Genomic DNA, 12400 nt, shown 5'->3' with positions numbered 1-12400 from the left:
AAAGGAGTTGAGCCTTGTCGTTGTGGACCGGATCAGGCAGAACTGCCTGTGAATCTATATCCTTCCAGTTTCAACTTGCTTCATCACAGACCCCAAATGAGCCAACTCTCAGCTACCTTCCCAGCCCCCAGCAAAGAGGATATTATTTACCGTTTTTTGAGTATTCCTACATGTTACAGTGTCTGGAACTTGGCCTACACCAAATCTTCACACTGGCAGTGATTTCCTCTTTTGGGGGAAGAGGGATGTGTCAGCAAATGCAGGTGGGGCAGGAAGGTTTCTGATTGGGAGAAACAGAGAAGACAGATGTAGCAAATGGAGCAGGGGGAACATACATCAACTACCTCTTCCTTCTATCTTTCTTTTTCTCTTCTTCTCTCTCCCTCCCTCCCTCTTTTCCCCTCTCCCGCCATTTCTCCCTTCCTTCATTTTACATATTCAACATTTATCTTCCTTTGGTAAGATTACTCCATAATTCTCCTTTGGGAGCTGCCTCCTAAACCGTATCGGCTGGCCTTATGGTTCCGCCTTCTTGTCCTGGGATGGTAATGTGACTTCAGGAGAATGGCGTGGGTCTGTCTGGAGCATTGTTATGGTTCCTGGAATCAGAGCATCCTCATGGTAACCTCATACACTCTAGGACGAGAACCTCCAAGTTCAGGGAAGGTGCTGCTTCTGCCTTAGGGAGAAATCTCATAGGTAATAAACAGAGCATTACCATCAGCAAGGAGAGAAGCAAATTCCCAAGGTTACCTTCTAGACACCTGGATCTAAAGCCATTGGCTCCCTATCATCCACCCCCAAGTGGATGAACACAGTGTTTTGTCTAATTGCTTGACCCAGTGAGTGAGAACGCATCCACAGTCAATTTTCAATCCAGCTCAGTGGGAAACTTGAAAGCATGGGGACCACCAAGGGGCTAATGTTTCTTCAAGTTCTTGACAACCCTGGAAAAGAGGACCATGTGGTTGGAAGATAAGAATGCTACAGCTGATAGGATTTTGTTTCTTTAATGAATGTATGTTAATTACTTATGCTTCACCAGTAAGGAAGAAAATACAGCTAACTTACCCCCTCCCCACCACAACAAAAGAGTTTCAGTAAGACGTGTGGACAATGATTTGCTTTCTAAAAAATACCACCTATTTTATAAGAGTGTCATAGTAACTGATAATGACCCATAACATTGACTCAGCCCTAATAGTGACAGGCACTTACTAGGCTGTGGGGAGAGAGGTTGTCGTCCTCATTTGACACTTAAGAATGGGAAATGTGAGAATTTTTCCCAATGGTGGCCAGTATGTTGGGGAGTGGGAGCCAAAATTCTATCCTGAATCTTTGCCCTCTGCTATTAAGTACTGTACCTTTTTCCTCGTAACTTTAGAACCTGGATAGAACCTTGGGTTTATTAGAACTTTATATTATAGTAATATTAATATAGTATAATAATGTATTGATAATGCTAACAACAATAATATAATACATTATAATATATGCATATATGCATATATTTCTTTTCTGGTTCCTCTGAACAACTAGTTACATATTGGAGTCAGAGGAAGGCACCCCTCTTTCAATATGATAATAAGGTTAGCAGGGTGAAGCTAGATTCATTTGATAATTTTTGTTTGATGTTTTTCATTTTTTAAAATGATTTTGGAAAGTATGTCAATATTAAGAAGCTACTGAGTGATGGAATATCTCATGCTAGAATGGAAGTCCCTCTCCTGTTTTTTTGTTTTGTTTTGTTTTGTTTTGTTTTAAAAAGCCCCTTAATTTCAAGCTCCTTGATGCCAGTGAGGTATAGTCTGGAACATGTCCTGCTTTCTGGGTTTGTTAAACGAACGTTTCCCCAATTCTTTAATCTTCATTGAAAGTCCACAACTCAGAACACTCACATGTGCCACGAGAATTACTAACAAGCTTAGCCAAAGCAGGCTGGGATAATTTTAGCTAGCAAGTAAGTCAATATTTCTTTTACAAGAATAGTGAAATAGTGTTTACACAACTGGTGGGCTATTACGGACTTATTTAACTTGTTCGGAAGACTATAGAGCCCATTATTTGCCCACCTCATTTTACATTCATGACATAATCAGGCTAATGCTGAATTTCTTCACTTCCTTTGACCAGCGACGTCTAATTAGTTGAGAAGGGAGGAAGAGGATTTAAGAATAAAGATCTATTTTCTTGGGGAATTATTTATTTTGTGAGAAAACATTAGTTCAGTTAATTCATTACTTTGAAATAGCCCATTATGGAAAATCAATTGGATCGGCCTTTGATTTTATCAAACATAAAGGCAACCTCTAACTGCATCCATATGTTCTAAAGGAAAGGACAATGGTGACCGATATGATCAATTCTTCAGCTCACTTTGAGCCTCTTGTCTAATTCGTGTCTGATAATGAACCCCCCGCCCCCGCGCACTGCCATGCTGCCTGCTTCCTGTGAACATGTGTCCAACCCAACTCAACATGGAAACCAGAGAGAGATTTTCTTTTCTAACTAAGAATAAAGCTAACGAGAAAAATAAAATAGCAAACACTTGGAATAAAATGATGTTCCTGCCCATTCATGTGATTTCTTTAATTCTTCCACATATTGCCCGAGTATCCAGACTGACCCTTCCATATGCCTGCTGTTCACGCGCGTGTCATTAAACGGTAAGACTCTGGCAAAACTTCGGCTGTGTTCTAAAATGATGAAGCACCAAAAACCCCCTTTATAGCTGCTTCCCTGACATGCCCTGGAGCTACGTTCAGCAGTATCTTAATTTTTCATCTGAAAATATAAAATCTCCACACCAGGTGGGGAGAGCTTTTGTGAGAAATATGTGGTAGCCAATTCTGAATGGAGCTATGGTCTCTTTGTAGTCTTTGCCCCATGTAAATATTCCAATTCTGCGGGAGTACAGCTAGGTTTGACTACAGCGTGCCTCCCCACAGCCAACTGAGGATTTTGTACAAACATAGGACACAACATTCTAAACATCATGTATTTTTTAAAAACTCTTGAAAATTCCGAATTTTGTAACATCTATGATTTTGACATTTTTTGGCTAAAGGACTATGAACATGTCAACATCCGCACAATGAGAAATATCTACTTTCAGAAGAAAAAGATCAAGGCAAAAAGATGTCTTTTTGGATAAGGAAAGAGTGGGTGATCTAATCAGGATCAAAGCCCAGAGCAAGGAAGACGGTTGCATCAGTAATGTGCTTCTCATACATGAGGACCTGGATTTGCCCCCTAGCAACCATGTAGGCACATTCCTGTAATTTTGGGGCTGGGGAGACTCAGTAGTCAATCAGTCAACCCAAAGCTGTGAGCGACTATGTCTCAAAAGAAATGGGGTAGAAAGTGATCGAGAAAGACATTCAGTGTCAACTTCTGGCCTCTATACACGTGCACACACATGGACACGGGTATATACACACAGAAAGAGCAAAGCCCGGAGAAGGGTAAAAATGGGTCAATGGTCAGCAAAGGTGATGTGTGACCACTGTTGGACAAAGTCCCCTTTACAGACAACATTCTCCTGTACTCAGGTTCTTGACAACCTTTTAAGAAAAAGTAGTAGAAAACGTTCTGTATGTTAGGAGTCAACGCTCTCAAACAGGAGAGAAGAAATACCGGAGAGTATACTGAAGCAAAGGAAAAGACAGAGCTATGGGCCTGGAATTGTAAAAGTGAGAAGAAATGCAAATGTCTACATAAAGATTTAATTCCAAGGATGTGCACAATTCATAAACTAAAACCCACAGCTCGGAGCAGCCTGTTTCTCAAAGTGTCGCATTTGGATGCGTCCGGTGCATTTTAATTGAGCGAGCATAGTAGCAGCATTTTTCTGCAACTGCAGTCTCATAAAGCTGGGGAAAACATATTGCACAAACATTGTTGCTGAAGCCCATGAGTCAGGGTGAAACACTGTCCAGATTACAGCTATTAAATTTTACAGAAACCTTTTGTTGAGTGTTATTAGGCTTGTGGCTTAATAAAACCAGCCTGTTTGTTTTCACTGGTTTTTAACAAGAGACAACATTTTGAATTTTAAGTTTCATTGGTTATTTTTATGCATAGATTTTAGATTGGAATTTTGTTGAAAGAAATCTCATTGCAGTTTCAAAAAATGTCTAAATCTACATGATACCTGCCTCCCCTCTTCTTAACCTTCCTTTCTTTTGTCCCACCATTGCAGATTATCTCCTTCTTGTATGCCCTCCCCACTTTCCCATCAGGGTTACTGAGCATGGGTATGTGGCATGAGGGTCACAGTCACTGATGAGAATAATAGCATGCCACAGCAACCCAGTACAAATCCTGGATCCCCATGAACCAGAGTTCAGATCTCTGATTAGTCACTGACAGACTGTGTGACTCGAAATAGTTCTTTGGGGACCCATTAAAAGTTTTCATTTGTTAATTTAAAAATCGCAATTAGCACACATGGTATTCGATCTTTTTGTTGATTTTCAAACAAATTTTTATTCACTCATTCGTTTGTTTTTTTGAGATACACAGGGCTTCTGTGTAGCCCTGGCTGTCCTGGAATTCGCTCTGTAGACCAGACTTTGGACTCAAAGATTTGTCTGCCTCTGCCTCCCGAGTGCTGGGACTAAAGGTGTGCATCATCGTTTTACCCACGGTGTGATCCCATTTCTAGTTACTAAACTCACCCCACCTATAGACATACATAAAAACAGGAAGCTAGAATCTGCATAAGCAAGAACATGCGTCTTTTGTCTTTCTGAGTCTGGATTATTTAATTACTACAATGATTTCCTGATCCTCTCACATTCCTGAAAACTTTACAATTTATTCTTCTCTACAGCTGAATAAAGTTCCACTGTATACACACCCATTTTAACTATCCACTCATTGATTTACGGACATTTCCAAGGTATGTGAATAGCGTAGCTATAATGGTAGATGTGCAAGCAGCTCTGTGATAGGACGCAGAGTCCTTAGTCCCAGGAGTGGCACAGCTGGGTCATACGGTATTTCTAGTTTAGTTCTTTATACAACTTCCTGACTCATTCCCATAGTGGCTGCTTTCACAACCATCAGTGAAAAGGGGTTCCCGTTCCTCAATCCTCTTCCTCATTTGTTGCTTTTTATTTTCTGATTGGAGAGAGTTGGAGTCTCAAAGTGGCTTTAATTTACATTCCTCTAATGGCTACCAATGCTGAACACTTTAAAACATTAATTAGCCATCTTTATTTCTTTTTCTGAGATCTTTGTGTTCATTGCATTAGCTCATCTCTTTATTGGTAGTTTGATGTGTGTGTGTTTAACTTTTACAATGATAAAATATTTTAGATATTGACCCCATCTGAAATATAGTTGGTCAAGGTTTCCCCCAATTCTGTAGGCTGCTTATTGTTTCTGCTGGTAGTTTTCTTTGTTATGTAGAAACTTTTTCAATTTTACACAGTCTTATTTGTTAATTCCCAAGGTTATTTTATCTATCTATCTATCTATCTATCTATCTATCTATCTATCTATCTATCTATCTATCTATCTATCCATCCATCCATCCATCCATCCATCCATCCATCCATCCATCTATCTATCTATGTATCTTTTGAGTTCAATCAAGTGTTTCCCATACACGCATATGCATGCGTTCATCCACTGGGGAATGGAGATCCTGAAGTGGTTACGTTCTCTCTCCCATCAGGCGTGAACTGCCAACAGCTCCTCAGCTAGGGGACAGAACCGCTCTCTTTAACTGGTCTGGATCTTGTGTTGGTAACTGCAGCTGCTCTGATCTCATGAAAGACACACAAGTTCCTCACCTGCCACAGGAGTTTAACAGTGCCAAGACTGGAGGAATGGAAAACGGTGTCCATCTACTAGATGCCAAGGTCTGGGAAGTGGGGATAAATGTGAATGGAGCTTGCTTTCAGGTTAATTTACCACTGAGTCGAGAAGAAACATGAGTAACAGAAAATTAAAGTGCAAGACAGTATCACGGATGGAAAACATTCTGTTAGAGTCAGGAGGAGAAACTGAACAGCTTCATAGGGAAGGAAGTGTTTGGAGCAAGTTCCTAAATTCTCAAGGAGAATTTGCTAAGTGAAGAGGAATCGAAGGGACTGGATGGAAACAGAGCATCGTTTTTTAGGCATTGTCTAGACTTCGGAATAGCAAACACGTGTGCAGTCTGGGAGAAGGGCATAAAGTAAAGTTAGAAAGAGATTTTTTTCAAGAGGTGTCCTAACCTGTGTTTGTTAAGGGACTATATAGTCCCGGACACAGGAAGCCAGGGCATCTCTACACAACATCGTTGCAAAGCTGTGTTTTATTTCTTTGATATTTCTTTGAGGAGAACATTCTGAGTAGGCGGAGATGTTGGAGATGGATGGGAGGAGGAGGAGGGGTAGGAGTTATTACTGAGGCCAGCAAGAAGTTAAGGGCACTGCAATCAGTCTGAAGCAGAAGCCATGGGGAGGAGCCAGGTGGCAGAGTCTTAAGATACTTCAGGATCAGAATCGGTAGAACTTAGTGACTGAGGTATCTACAGGGGCCGGGGTGGACATGAGGTCTTTTTTGTTCTAACCTGGGAGATTGGGCACATGGGGATTATTCGCTGTGGCAGGCACTATTTTTATTTGTGTCCATATTTACACCCAGTGCTGTAGGGTATGTATAAAGAAGAAAGCCATGACTCGTTTATTAAGAAACTTTTCAAAGTCACTCTATCAACACATGATACATCTGACACTAGTTTTTTGTTTATCTCATTCCAACACCCAACTTTTAAATTCTGGAAGGGGTGTGAGATTTGAGAAAAAAGAACAAGAGGAAGAAGAAGGGGAGGAAGAGGAGGAGGGAGAGGTGGGGGAGGAGGAGGAAGAAGGAGGAAAAGGAAGAGGAGAAGAGAAGAAGAAGAAGAGGAGGGGGAGGAGGAGGAAGAGGAGGAGGAGGAAGAAGAGGAAGAAGAAGAAGAGGAGGAGGAGGAGGAAGAGGAAGAAGAAGAAGAAGAGAAGAAGAAGAGGAAAGAGAAGAAGAAGAGGAAGAAGAAGATGGCAACGATGACGACAGCAGCTTTGGGCATTGTCAGAAAAGTCTCTGAAATGGTTCTGACCACAACCTTTGTATCTTCAAACATCTCTTGAAGGGGGCTACTCAGTTTGAGCCAGACTCAGATTCGAGTTCGTGGACTTACAGTGCGATTAGTGTTTGCCGCTTCCTGTCAGTGTTCAACCTGCTATATGGCTATAAAATCTGGGACCTGGGATCCTCATTAACATTCTTTCCTAATCACTTCTGTGGCAAATACTCCTGGCAGATGATTTTTAAGTTTCCTTGTCTACTTAAGCCTTTTCCATCACATTATGTGTTGAAGTTTGATGCCTTTTGAGGGCAGAAGCATATTCCCCCTCTTTTCTTTTCGGTGGAGAGTGACACATTTTTTCCCTACTGATTTTAAGAATTTGCTCTTTTTATACACTGTCTTGGTCTTAATCTTTTTGTGTCATCAGACCACAGTATAGTTTCTGAAGGCATTCTACCAGTGTTTGCTTGATGAGTCACGAACCTGATGAACGAGTGCAAGCTTATTATAGAAACACTGGAAAAATAAACATGCAGGGGACAAAATAAGAGCTCTCTGTAGGCTCACCACTTGGCATTAATTTCAGGTAAGATTTTTATCGATTTACTTTTGGTCTTTTGGTATTCACACATTTCTACCTAGCTGTGGTCATAGTCTTCTCAAAATGGGAAAGCAAATTCTCTCAACATCAAACATCTTTATAAATATGGGCGTCTCTGTCTTTGTGAGCATTTATTCTCCCTACAGTAGAGCTGAGGACTTTGGGGCTCAGAGAACTTGAAAAAAGTCCCGAATCAGGACTGATGAAATGGTCACAGCTGGTATGGATATTCTGATGTGATGGATGTAGTGCAAGAATTCAGGGAATCGATTGTAGATGGATATCCAGTGTTTCTTTCCCTTTTTCTTTTTTTTTTGTGCGTGTGTATGTATGTGTGCTTATGTGTACATGCCTATGTCCATGTGTGTGCATGCATGTGTACAATGTGTGTGCAAATGGATGTGTGCCTGTGTGTACATGCCTATGTGCACGTGTGTACACATGTGTACATATATGTATGTGTGTGTACTTGTGTGTACATTTGCACATGTAGGTGCGTGTGAAGGCCAGAGTAGGTTGATGTTGAGATATTTTTCCTCAATCACTTTTCTATTAATTGTTATTATTGTTATTGTTATTATTATTTAGTGAGATAGGCTCTCTACTAAACCCAAAGCTTGCTGTTTCAGCTACAGTAGCAAGCTTGCAAGTCCAAGACCCTGCAGTCCTCACTCTACAATTCTGAGGTTATGGACACACACCACCCTGTTCAGCTTTTACTCTGCTCTGGGGATCTGAACCCAGGTCCTTATACTTACACAGCAAGTACTGAACACACTGAGTTATTTTCCTAATGTGATAACATTTCTCAAGCACCAACTACACATTGGTTACTATTCAAGGAACTTACAATTATCATTTTATTTAATCTTCACAAAAAAACTTGTGAGTTAGGTCCTAGCAACATTTCCAGTGAACAGGTAACTCATTGAATACATGAGGAAGTAATGACCCAACATCATATATCCAAAAATGTTTTACATTTGGGATTTTGATGTAGGTGGGCCTTCTATGTGTTATTCTCATTGGTTAATAAAGAGACTGCCTTGGCCCTTTGATAGGACAGAAAATAAGGTAGGCGGAGTAAACAGAACACAATGCTGGGAAGAAGGGAAGTGAGGTAGACGCCATGGAGTCAGCCACCAGGTCAGACATGCTGAATCTTTCCTGGTAAGCCACCACCTCGTGGTGCTACACAGATTATTAGAAATGGGTTAATATCAAGATATGAGAGTTAGTCAGTAACTAACTCTCTAGAGATAATGGGCCAGGCAGTGCTTAAATGAATACAATTTGTGTGTTGTTATTTCTGGGACTAAGCTAGCCGTGCGGGAGCCGGGTGAGGCGAAAAGCAGGCCTGCCCGCAGCTCCTCACTACAGGATTTGGCTACAAACAGGCTGATTTCAAACTCATGCTGTGAGCCTGACCCCCAAACACAACCACACAGCTTTACACAGCTTCTAGGATTGGGAGACATGCCAGGGAAATATAAAAACTTAAGAGGGATTTTGGGGACAGATGTTAGTATGTCACGAACTTCATACTTAGAAGTTAGCTAAAGGGGATAGTTAGCAAAGGACACTGGGAAGCTGCAAAAGAAAGAGCAGCCTCATTTCAAACATCATCTGTTGACTGAAAAGTATATCACTGTTGTTTATTATTGAAATAGTTTAAAATAATCACATTTGAAGGACTTAACATTAACACTGAAGGACTTAACATTGTAAATGACTTAACATTATTTTATTAATGTACTTAATAAACAATTTCTAACCATGTTCCTCAATACAATTATCTTAAACAATTCTGCAAGGATTTGTTAGCAGCTACCATACTGAATTGAATTATACTAGACTCGATGACGTTAGTGAATACTTACTTATCCATTGGGTATTTCTTATTTCTAAATTTGAATGGCAGTTTTATTTCTCTAAAGTGTATTCATGCATATTTTCTCATTTATTGGATCCATCTCTGTGTAGCTGACTGGAAATAAGCACATGAGCTAAGTTGGAAAACCTGGAGCCACCATTTATTGCTAGTAACCTCCATGCCATGGTATTTCCTGAGCTCTTACTCTGGGCTAGGAATTGTGTTTGGCACTAATGACACACCATTGAACACAACAGATGGTCCTACGCCTTCACATGCACAGTCTGGAAGCACCTCAAGCATTGAATATGTGTGCGTGCACACAGAGATACACGCTTACAAACTGCAGAGCGCCAACACTTACCCATCAGGAAATAAAAATGACATGACCTGTAAAAATGAGCGATATTTCTTAAGAGGGCTGGCATCAGATCAGTCTGTTTAGTAATCTTTTATTACAGAGCCGGGTGAAGCAGCATTAGTCCGGACGGTCATCTGGTGTAGGAGGTTCTTCTGCCTATGTGTTGCTTTCATTGGTTGAATAAAAAAACTGCCCTGGCCTTTTGATAGGGCGGAACTTAGGTGGGCAGAGTAGACAAAACAGAAGTAGACAAAACAGAATGCTGGGAAGAAGGGCAGTGTGGCAAACACCATGGTTCTCCTGCCCAAGACGGACGCTGGTTAGACTCATGCCGGTAAGCCACAGTCAAGTGGCAATACACATTAATGGAGACGGGTTAAACTAATATATGAGACCAGGCAGTGACTTAATTAATACAATTTCTGTGTGGTTATTTTGGGGGTTAAGCTAGCCGGGCGGCGGGATGCAGCCCGCTTCTCCTCACAACAGTCATCCTTGCCATGGTGAGATGTGGTTTTATTTTCCTTTCAGTGTTTTCTTTAGGCATTTCTCTGATTTCCCATGGTGTGTGAGTCTGTCTAACTGTGGGGGGAGCTTGTTGGGAGTAGGTTCATCCTAATGGTCAACTGATAAAGGAAAGAAATCTAGGAATCCATGAGAAATGACAGCTAGCTGGTCAAAGCATTGTGTCTTGATTATTTTTCTGTTGCTCTGACGGAACACCATGACCAAGGCAAATTATAAAAGAAAGAGTTTATTGGAGGCTTGCTCACAGTTTCAGAGGGTTACAGTCCATGACGACCATGGCAAAGGATGGCATCCATAAGGCAGGCATGGTGCCAGGGCAGTAGCTGAGGGCTTCTATCTTAGCTGTAAGTTGGAGGCAGAGGGAGAGAGAGACAGAGTAGGCTTTTGAAAACTCAAAGCCTACCCCCAGTGTCACGCCACACATTCTCCAGCAAGGCCACACCTCCCAGTCAAGCTCCATCAGTATCTTCAACAGAGTAGTAATAAAAACAAGCAAGTAAACAAACAAAAAACAGAAAACAGAGCAAGAATCCAAAAACAAAACAAAACACCTACAATCTTTCGAGTGGCCACTCCAGAGGTAGACCAGTGGTCATTCACTTTACACTGTTGATTTATCTATGGATGAAATGTCAAAAGAGATTGTACTTTCCCCTGAAATTCAAAATGTTTGGCCATGTGCTTTTTGTTTTATTTCTATATGCAAATGCTGTCATGCTTCACACTCAGACCTGTGCTCATGGATCAGCACTGAACTCACGGCGCAGCAAGATTCTGGCAGTCCCTTTACAGGGGAACAAACAAGAGTTTGTATGATAAGAAAAGAAAAAGCTGACTGCACAATTTTTGGATATGGAGGAAATAAAGATCTTCAAGAAAAATGCCATTTTAGAAAGAAAAAGCATAAACTTTGTTTATCCTCAGATGTAAATGGAAAACATATGCCTAGCATAATAACCCAAATCAGTATTAATCCTTAGCAGTGAGAGAGATAGTCAACTAAAACCATTTAAGAGGTTAAAAGATGTATTTTACATAATATGAATAAGACAAAGGAAATAGTAATAATATTCATTCGACCTCAGGGGCTGACAGGTTTAGGCCTGGTTGGTACTTTTATTGATTAAATAATAATAATAATAATAATAATAATAATAATAATAATAATAAGATACAGTGATAGGCTACCAAAAGAGAAAATAGTTCCTCAGGCAGTCAGTATAGAATGGGAAAAAGAAGCGTGTTGCTGGGATTTAAGTTCAAGTGAGAAGTACTCTGTAAGAAGAATATGCTTGTCACTGGGTTACATGTATCTCTGTGTGTGTGTGTATCAATATATCTATCTATATCTATATCTATGTATATATCAGTGTATGCTAATGGACTAACCATCATATGTATTGTAATAGATCTTGTTTCATAAGCACATATTTCAAATTCAGAATTGCTTTACTTTTGCCATAATTCTCAATGCTTCTATTGTAGTTAGGAAGTCAATTAATGACCCTTCCCAGCATAGGGAAACTATTCTTTCATTATTTTCACTTAATTGACAAGCATTTATTGGGTGCCTACTATTCTTGGTTCTCAAGACTGAGCAAGCAAATGCAACAAGGTAAAAAAAAAAAAACAAAACCAACAAAAACCTATCTGTGATCTTTAATCTTTACATTCTATTCTAGAGACTGACAATTAAAAACAAAAAACAAACAAACAAATAACAACAAAACAGATTAAGTAAAATATGCAGAATAAATGGCAACCAGATAAACAAGCTACTAAAACCAGGTAGGGAGGGTCAGTGCCAGTTTTAAGGAGAATGGCTGGGAAGGCCTCAAAAAGTGGTGATGCCTGAGTAAAGCCCTGTAGGACACGGGAAAAGTGGGTGTGTGGTTGAATATTGATCATCAACTTGACAGGATTGAGACTAAGTGAAGAGACTGGGCATGCCCGTGAGGGGCTATGTAGATGAGA

Source organism: Myodes glareolus, chromosome 26 (genome assembly GCF_982192425.1).
Source record: "Myodes glareolus chromosome 26, mMyoGla1.1, whole genome shotgun sequence".
Taxonomy (NCBI): Eukaryota; Metazoa; Chordata; class Mammalia; order Rodentia; family Cricetidae; genus Myodes; species Myodes glareolus.
This window is presented reverse-complemented; position numbering follows the sequence as displayed.